The 7477-nt window shown below is 41.5% G+C and overlaps 1 protein-coding gene across 3 annotated transcripts in view; it reads right to left on the minus strand.

Moving 5' to 3' along the window:
- Positions 1 to 7477, minus strand: part of TSPAN18 (tetraspanin 18) — a 120083-nt gene that overhangs the window by 111210 nt on the left and 1396 nt on the right. The gene's annotated exons all lie outside the window — the stretch shown is intronic.

The following is a 7477-nucleotide window of genomic DNA, read 5'->3' on the forward strand; positions in this document are numbered from 1 at the left end:
GGATTCGGTCTTTCTCTTCTACTCCAGCAGCTTGCATTGTTAAACAGAGGGAAGGAGGTATGGTGGGAAAACCTTACGCTCTCTGTTCATGTTTACTTTATTCATTCCTTAGTCTGGGACTGTAAAAATGTTGCTGATATCAAAAAAAGCATGTGCCTCTGTGTGTGTGGCAAAAGCTTTGGAGCCTGGGCTGTACATGATGTGGTCAATTTTGCTCACCAGGGGCAGACAGCATCTTTTTCTTCTGTAGCTCGAAGGAGTAGTAAACCTGTCTCTACAAGGAATTCAAAGCAAACACAGTAATACCACAGATGTATGCCATAGTTTGTCTTGCTGATTTAAGACACTTCCTATGAAATGGCTTGAAAGAATCTCCAAAGGTGCAGTCTTCTTAAACTGTGTCCTCCAGAAAGAATGTTTTTCTATTTCTAAACACAGCATTTTTTTATGTGCAGTACAGGATTACCCTATATAGGTCACTGACACTCCATGGAAACCTAGATAAATAGCTCTATTCCCACACTAAATTTTGTTGGCTTCTCTTCCTTTATTGCTAAGAATATTTCAACTGGAACAACATATTTGTGCCTTTGAGGTTCTCTGTTCCTGCTGCCACTTCCCCACCTGGAGCTATAATCCTACGCTTGTCACAAACCCAGCCACTGCTTCAGAACTTATTACAGCTACAATCTGCAGATTATAGCAACTTCTAATAGGGGATAAGCAGCAGGGAAAGGTGAGTTTAAGCTGCAAAGAACCTGCTGGTTCAAAGGGCCCTATTATTAATATTTATTATTTTTAAGCATTCATTGAGTGCTGTAGAAGATAAAAGAATGAATTGAAAGCAAGAACCAAGGAACCAAGTTTATACAAGACAAGAAAATGTGAAAGCTTAAAGAATAAGTGCAGTGTCTGGGGAGGAGGGGAGCCAAAGAAAAAGTAGTAACAGCAATGGGAAGAAAAGCCACACTTTTTATCAGCACAATGTTCCTAACATTAATAAGTATGAAGAGAATTAAAGAATTCTTCAGTGTCTAATCAGAACTGCTGTCCATAGGGGACCTTCTGAGCGTTATTACAAGGCATTGGCATATCTTTAAAGGATGGAGCTTTGATCATAAAAAGCAAGTGTGTGGAGGAGAGGGGGGGGCTGCAAAAATAGCAAAAGGTGTTAGGGAAAAATCCAGCCCTGGACAGGTGCTTTAAAAAGCTCCAAATAAATCTATTTAGATTTTGTGTAAGTGGTTAGAATGAGGCATAATTCTTACTCATGTCCCTGCATTAAAGGCAAATTTCTCCTCTTTTCCACAAACCGTTTTTGCCTGTTGCCAAAGGTCTCCCAGCTGATACTTCTCTTCCCTAACAAAGATGCAAGCTCATGGCTTACACCATTTTAAACCTTCACACTTTCAAACAACAACCCACAACGCTTCACAGTTCCAATGCACTTTAGCAAGATTAGCTAACAAGAATGTTCATCATACCCAGGGCTGAGGGTGCTGTCTTCATTTTCACAGCTGGTGAAACAGATGCTCAGAAAAGCAACGCAACTTTCCCACAGCTAAGGAGTGTCTACAGCAGGCTGATGTTAGGAATGCTGGCATTCACCCACCTCAGTTCTGAGCACTAAAATCCGTGATAGCGCTTGGGAGCGAGAGTCCAACCCCCCTCCCAAAGCCCTCTGCTCCCCAAGGCTAGTGCAGAGCTTCAAAGCACTTCCCAAAGAGCATCATATTACAGAAATACTGTAAGAAATCCTCTATAAACTGAAACTTGGAACTATCTGCAGCAGCATTAACAAAGAAAATTAATGTTTTTAAACTAACTCTGACTCTTCTCCTGCCAAACCTTCCCCACTGCAGTATCAAAATATGAACACAAACTGCAAAGCCTGAAACCTTCTGCTCCCTTCAGCACAGTGAGGAGATAGAATAAGACTTCCAAGAGACTGGCTGGATTAACTAGATTTTTTTCTTTTGTTCTGTGTCTTCTGTGTTTTTTCATTCTTAATCGCATCAGAATGCTGTTCCTGACTGATGTTTCCCTTAACATTTAAAAGAAGAAAACCAGTTCTTAATTAACAAAGCATCACTGTAAGCTGAAATCCTTATCAGTTTTGCAGGTTTTTTCCAATGCTATGAACCCAGAGTGATTTGTCACATCAGCAAGGTATTACATTGTCAACTCTCAGGCTACCAAAGCGAAGAGATCTTTCGGTGCTTCCAGCATTGTGCCTCAAGCACTTCCAGAATTATCTCTCAGTTTTTCCTGTAACTTATTCTGAAAAACAGCTTAGTGTAACTCTAGAATATTCATGTTACATGCCATATTCCCATCAGAAAGAAAAGTTTTGTTGATCAACACAAAATAAGCGCCTCAACATAAGCAGCTTTGAGAATCCCCTCTGACATTAACAGGAAAAAGGGGCAGTCAGAGGTTTAAAAATACATCATATCTAAAGTTCACCCCTCTCAATGATATTCTGAGACATTTAATCCTTTATTTGCCATCATATCTCAAACATGTCCATGTTGTACCCAAGACATCATTATCACCATTAAGCTCCATCAATTTTTATCAGCAAGACCAACATTAAAACACATTCTGGTTTCAAATGAACACAGAAATAAACACATCAACAGTGACAGTGACTCCCACTCCAAAATCCACTGATTTCCATTCAGTGGAAATCCCATTGTCTCATTTATACTGGCAACAGGTTTTGAGGACTTCATCTGAAAGATGCCCACCCGTCCCAAAGACTTCCATGGGAAACATGTTCTCAGCAGGCCTGAGAAAGCAGTCCAGTACAGGCACAAGATCTCTCTGTACAAGAAGATCTGGTTTATTTTCACTCCACAAGAAAATGAGATGTGCCAAGAACAAACTCTATCATTGCTTTCCCAGCAGAGAGTGTTCCAGTTCAGTGCCCTGTGAGGTCCATGTCTCAGAACAGGCAAAATGCCAGTCAGTTCATTTGGGCCATTTTTCCTGAAGAAGTGTAGACACCATAATTTAGTGCAATATTTATTACTCTAGAACACTCTCCTCATAGACTGTCTTACACTGAGCTTTCTGTAAGGAGTAAATATAGTAACTGTTTCCATAATAATGTTAAAAATACCCCAACAGATTAAATTCAACAGATGAAACAGGGCCATAAATACGTACATCTAGCAACATGACCAAAATCACCCTTCTTCAAACTGGGCATTGGGCCATGAAAGGAAAGCTGCTAGCATTACAATTTCAGTGTTGAGCCTCAGGAGCAGCACAGAGTTGCAGAAACAGTCAGTACAGTAATCATGCACAATACACAGAACCAGAGCTGCAATCAGGGCCTCGAAGCTCCTGAGCCCCTGCCAAGCCATGCCACTGACCCAGTGAACAAGTCACCATACAGTCCCATACCCCATTCCAGTGCTCTGTCTTGTGGGCTTTCCAGACATCTGGGATGGCATAAGATGTGTTTAAAGCTGTTTACAGCTCAAGTGAGGAGCCTGAGAAAATATAAGAGCTGTTATTAACTCTGCTGTACTACACAACTTTTCACATTAGCAGTTTGGTTTGGTTCCACTTCCCTGGAACCAACAACCACTCTAAGGTTTATTTCCTGACAGTAACACCACAGCAACAGCAGTAAGGAGGGTACTGGTTATACTGCTTCCAGGAAAGTAATCAGGGCAAACTCCAGATCACACTGGCACCACAGATGACCCAACGAAGTCCTTCTCTAGCACAGCCATGCACCAACTAAATGAGGGCAAGAAAAGCAGGAATAGAGATGAGCTAAAGACGGTCAATCAGAAGCTGAACTACTTAGCAAACTCAGATCTAAACCCTAATTCACATAATAATGCAGCATTTGATAACCAAGTCATATCAAGCACACAGATGAGATTCAGTTTCAGCACTACTTATTTCATCAAAAAGCATCCTCTCTTTCTGCTTGAAGTGATAGACTGGTCTAAAAAAATCTGAACTCCATTTGAGTTTAAAAATGGACTCTTCTACAGTGATTTTAATTTATTTCTCAAGAAACAGGAAATCCATTTTAGACCAGATTTATTTAGTCAACACATAGCAAAGGGAAGATCCTGATAGCAGTAAGTAAATAAAGCCCAAAACACAAGAACCACCAGAGACTTATTAGTCATTGGAGCCCTTTTTGGAAGGGCTACACAGTCAGGACGATTCCTGTGCAGAAAAAAGATCCTTGCTAAAAACCCAGGCAGTCGGAATCCCACTTCCAACACTTCTGAGGACAATGACAAGATACTGGTTATGGCTTTCTTTGAAATTAACTTGGTGGGGATAAATTGACACCACATGACTACTCCCAATTGTCATATATTTGCTGCATATCAATCCACCAGAAAAGAAGCATTCAGATTAGGCACTTGGTCACCCAGAGCTTCTGGTATCAAGACACCTGCAGAGGCAATCCAAATCCAAAACACCCTGCCCATACACAGCTCACCAGGATGGTGAGACTCTCTGCCTCTAGCTCTGAGGAAGACCAGTGAAGGGCAGCCCATTGGTAAAGAACAGAAGGTGGCAGAGGTGCAGAAGCAAATCCCATTGTAAGAGTAAAACATCTTTATAATAGCTTGTTTCTTTAAATTTTATCTGTGCAAAAATAAATAAAAACATGCTAACAAACTGGTTTAGCAGATGGTGTGGTTAACACCAAAAGATCAACACACTGCCTTCCTATAGCCACTTCTTTCAGTCTCAGAAGATTTACACTGCATTAGCCCATGACAGATATTTACCAATGCAAAAATGATAAACAGCAAAGCAGCTGTTAAATGCTCCAAGACAAGAGGGTGGGTGGGGAGGAGACCCATGGACTGTTTGGTAGGCACTGAATTCACCTGAATCCCCTGAAACTCCCAGGGGATGGCTTAACTCACTCACCAGTTTGGAAGCTCAAGACTGAAAGAACAGTGAAAAGAAAATAAGAAATGTAGGTGTAGGGGAAGGAATGGACACAAGTGGAATGCTGAACTGTGCAGTCATGAGCTAAGGTAGGACCAAACAGAACCTGGCTGCCACATCAGTTACCAATGAGGCAGCAGTGACCATCTGAAAGCTAAGCTCTGGCCATCTGGCATATATCCTCAAATGAAACACAATTAAAGCCCAATCATGTTCCCAGTGCTGAGAAGTGGACAGTGTGAAGGGAAAGAACAACACAAAACATTAAAGTTTTAGAAGGAATAAGGAGCATGAGAAAGAATGGAGTTGTCTGTACTGATTTTTCTGTGCAACTATTTTCTTCCTTCATTTGCCACTTCCAATTAAAATTAATAATTATTTCCAGGGGGAAAAAAAGAAGAAGAAAAGGAGAGAACACATAAGAAACAGCTTAAAAGGGAATGAGCAGGTTCAGATGTGAAACAGCTCATTTCTATGCCTCTTGAGGGAGAAACACACGGGGTTTGCCCTCTCATGCAAATACACTGCTTGCTTTTGAGTCATTATTTTAAAGTGACAACTAAAGACCACCCCTTCCCAAAACAAGGTACTTTGAACTCTCACTGTACCACTTGTGGGGTTTTCCCCCTATAAAAACCAAGAAAAATGGATCTATTTTGTTGATGTCAATTATTAATTTAAACAAACAAACAAATCGTACTGAAATGAGTAAAAAATTCTTGAGAAAGTAAAAGCAGGGATTGTCTTGCAAGAGTATTCCCAGACAAAGACTGCTCCAGCAGCCTCACAGGGTTAGCAAGGAGTATAGATATCCATCTGTTTTAATTATAACTCCCAAACAGACCTCAGACCTACTAGCACCTCATGCAATGACTCATCTTCAAGATGTCAAGAACTATGCACTACCCCAGGAAACTCTCTAGATACAACTTGGACCACCATCTGCTTCTTTTAGATACCTCAGGCCCCTTAGGCCTCAATTTTGTAGCATCTGAACTTTTCTTTTCAAGTCCTTCCTCTCCGCTAAGACCTACAGGCCCATAAATCCAGTAGCTTCTGTCCCCAGAGCAGTTGTGCCTGTTTTCCTGCAGCCTGGTGAGAACAGACAGGACTCAAGATAATTAAATAAAAACACAGGAACTTCATTATTTATTTTAAAGGAAAATGTGTTTTCTAGGAAGAAAGTCCTTTAGTTGGGCAAATCTGTAAGCTGTTTATCAGCTTAAACTCATTATCTGTCCATATGGTCTTAGCACTGTGGTTTGAAAAAAATGGGCATGCACTAGCTGATGAAATGTCATCTGCCCTTATGCCAGAAACTACTATTTTTTTCATTGACGTCAAATTAGGATCCTTGCCACGAGTGAAGGGCTACCATAAGCACAGTCATAATATTTTAATTATGAAATGATCTTACAGAAGGCAGCAAGGAAGGCAGGGGCAATGCAAGAAAACCCATTCACAAAAAATACTAAGTCACTTCATTCACATTTTGCCTCTGTTCTAATTCTTTTTGTTTGGGGAGGTAGGGTGGAAAGAGAGCAACACAACTTTAAAAAAAACCAAAAAAACAACATGGCATGGGAATGAGATGCTAAAGCCAATAAACACACATCAAAGCATGAGATGGCTCTGCTTCAACTGCCTACAGTATTCAACCTGGGATAGATTAAGGCAAGACAAAAGGTGCTATGAGGGAAAATACTGCCCCTACAGCAGTGCAGACCATCTCCCTCACTTGCTCAGCCCTAACAGTGAGACCCCAGCCAGCTCTGCTGCACTGAAAGAGGCAAGGGCACATGACAGGCCTAGCTTTGCAAAAACCCGTATTTGTCCCCCGCAGTCTGCTGCTGTGATTTGAAGCCCTTCCCGCTCCCCCGCTGAGGCGCTGCAGAGAGGCAGGAGCTGGGTTTATTGATTCTGTGAGTCGCAATTAGCCGTGGGACACACGACCAAAGGTTTAGAACAGGACATTAAACCTGACTGAGCTGTCAACTCGGTTATTCCAAGGAGAGAGAAACAAATTGAAGTCACAGTAACAGATGTTTCTCATGTTTTATGAACTGCAATATTATTACTAGTTACAGACACAGTTTCTGCCTTTTAAAACAGACCTGCAACGCTGTGCGTGTGAAATTATTTGAACTAACACACAGACAACTTGGCAAAGGACTTACAGATAGCATTTTCTCACTCACACAATGATTCCCGCTTCCCTTTCACCCAGCCCCACCCCGAGAAGTAGAATAGAAGTTAAAGCAGCCAAAAATGAGATCACGGCAGGATAGAGTACTTCGTTGCCATCATCTGCGACGAGGATGCAAACACTCCTCTCCTCTTTTGTGAGAAGCATACTCAGCCTCTTCTCGGTTTCCACTGTGGGGAAATTAACTTGTTGGGAGTTTTAAGGGGCCTGGAAATTGAAGACTGGTGTTCTTCCCAGGATGTCTTATCCTTACACCTCAGGGGCAATAAAGGGATTTCCCCATAATTTACAAAGGAAATCTGAAACACCCTGCGAGCGCAAACCACCCCC

The sequence above is a fragment of the Geospiza fortis genome, unplaced genomic scaffold, assembly GCF_000277835.1.
Source record: "Geospiza fortis unplaced genomic scaffold, GeoFor_1.0 scaffold66, whole genome shotgun sequence".
Classification (NCBI taxonomy): Eukaryota; Metazoa; Chordata; class Aves; order Passeriformes; family Thraupidae; genus Geospiza; species Geospiza fortis.